Source organism: Aedes aegypti, chromosome 2, assembly GCF_002204515.2.
Source record: "Aedes aegypti strain LVP_AGWG chromosome 2, AaegL5.0 Primary Assembly, whole genome shotgun sequence".
In the NCBI taxonomy this organism is placed as follows: Eukaryota; Metazoa; Arthropoda; class Insecta; order Diptera; family Culicidae; genus Aedes; species Aedes aegypti.
The window spans coordinates 75,409,500-75,411,921 of record NC_035108.1 but is presented as its reverse complement, the minus strand read 5'-3'; the positions used below and the strand labels follow the sequence as shown (position 1 = coordinate 75,411,921).

General features: G+C 40.7%; 1 long non-coding RNA gene across 1 annotated transcript; it reads left to right on the top strand.

Annotated features, from left to right (window-relative positions):
• The first annotated feature begins 312 nt into the window (after positions 1-312).
• On the top strand, positions 313-817 carry LOC110677129. The gene is made up of 2 exons (XR_002500971.1): positions 313-662; positions 748-817. It is a non-coding gene; the product is annotated as an uncharacterized LOC110677129 (long non-coding RNA).
• Positions 818-2,422: the final 1,605 nt, after the last annotated feature.

Genomic DNA, 2,422 nt, shown 5'->3' with positions numbered 1-2,422 from the left:
GAAGTCAAGAAAATTTGTATTACGAAGAGATCCTGGACCAACCGAGAATCGAACCCAGACACCTTCAGCATGGCTTTGCTGAAGTAGCCGCGGACTCTAACCACTCGGCTAAGGAAGGTCCCAAAAATTACCGTTTTAAACTCGATTTTCAAAACGGTGAATGACCGCTTTTTTAATATTCATTGGGCCCTTGCTCAAAACGGCCAATGATCGTTTATCGGATTCTACAATCGAAAAAAAAAATGCAAACTGTCATTGGTCTTAGTGTGGTGAGAGACCAGTGACTCTATTTTGCTCATTCATTGAAATTCAAAATGACCTAGCCTAGGGCCAAGAATCTTTCTAAAGAATTTTCGATTGAGATACCTTCAAGAATTCAACTTGGATTTTTCAATAAGGATAACCCCAGAAATTGTTCCAGTATTCCACCATGTAGGGATTGAGAGGGGTACTATAGAAGATATCAAATAAGCAGGAGGGCATATAGTTCCAGTAACAATGAAAACCTAAGCAAACGGGAAAAGGCGAATGACACGTCAGTCTTGTAAAGTGTTTCGAGCGATGAAGTTGCGATGGAATTGCTCCTGTTGCAATTCGGCTAATTGAGCCATTAGTTTTGAATGTGCCGGTTCCTCCTTCCGGACACTACAATGGCACAGTTGGTAAGTATATTGTGCGCTCTCAAACATTCAGAGTCTCGGCCTGAAACGGAAGTACAAAAGTGGTAAAAACTTTGAATGTTTTCAGTTTTGTTTGGCATTGCCGTTGATGTAAACCAAGACGATAGAGGTTGATATTGGAATCATTTGTGTTGGTATTGCAAGCAGAATAAATTACAATAGTGACGTCATATTTTCGTGGTAATTTTTTTTGTTGATTTTATGCTGGATTGCTTTGATGGAATTCAGAGGTCGCGATTCATGTGTTTTTAAGATTTGTTTTTCTTGTTGCTTGTAATAAATTTAAATGTTGGATAAGAAATAATGTTATTTTATATTTATGAATGGCCAGTATTATTCAGTGTAATGTAAATAATTAAGTTGGAACACAATTGGAAAATGATATTGCGCGAATCCTTCAAATGAGCCCGACTTTATTTTGTTATGCTTCATAATTTGTTATAAGGTCAAATACATCAAGGCAATGCATAAACTCACCTGAAAGGGTAAATCAATTCCCCTGAGAGGGTAAAGTAATTCCCCCGAGAGGGTAAAGTAATTCCCCCGAGAGGGTAAATCAATTCCCCCAAGAGGGTAAAGCAATTTCCCCGAGAGGGTAAAGCAATTCCCCCGAGAGGGTAAAGCAATTCCCCCGAGAGGGTAAAGTAATTCCCCCGAGAGGGTAAAGCAATTCCCCCGAGAGGGTAAAGTAATTCCCCCGAGAGGGTAAATCAATTCCCCCGAGAGGGTAAAGTAATTCCCCCGAGAGGGTAAATCAATTCCCCCGAGAGGGTAAAGTAATTTCCCCGAGAGGGTTAAGTAATTCCCCCGAGAGGGTAAAGTAATTCCCCAGAGGTAAAGCAACTCTCCGAGAGGAATGAGGAGTTAGGAATAAAGAGTGAGGAATAAAGAGTAAAAACTGAGGCATGAAGAATGAGGAATAAGGAATTAGAAATGAGGAATAAGGAATGAGAAGTGAGTTGTGAAGAGTGAGAAATAAGCCGAGGGTGGAGAACAAGGATTGAGGAGTGATGAATAAGGAATGAGAGTGAGAAGTTAGGAATGAAAAGTGAGGAATGAGAAATGCTGAAGGAGGAGTGAAGAATGAGTTATAAAGCATGAGGAGTGAATTGTGAAGAGTGAGGAATGAGGATTAAGCAGTGAAGAATGAGGAGTGAGTGTGAAGAATGAGAAACGAAGAATGAGGAGGAATGAAGACCGAGGAGTGAGTAGTAAAGCATGAGAAGTGAGAAGTGAGGAATGAGAAATGAGGTGTGAGTAATGAAGGATGAGAAGTGAGGTGTGGACAGTGATGAGTGAGGAATAAAGAATAACAAATGAGACGTGAGGAATGAGGAACGAGGAGTGAGGTATGAAGAGTTGGGGGTGAGGAATGAGGAATAAGGATTAAATAATGAGGAATGAGGAGTGAGGAGCGAAGAACGAGGAATGATGAATGAAGAGTGAGAAGTGAGGAAAGTGGAATGAGGAATGAGAAATGTGGAATGGGGATTGAGGAATGAGGTTTGAAGAGTGAGATGTGAGGAATGAGGAGTAAGGAATGATGAGTGAGGAATGATGGGTAAGGTGTGAAAAGTGAGAAGTGAGGAAGAAGGAGTGACGAGTGAAAAATGAGGTTTAAGGAATGAGAAATGAGGAGTGAGTAATGTGGTGTGAGGAATGAAGAATTAGGAATCATATGTGAAGAGTGAGATGTGAGGAATGAGGGATAATGAGTGAGGTGTAAGGAGTGAGAAGTTAGC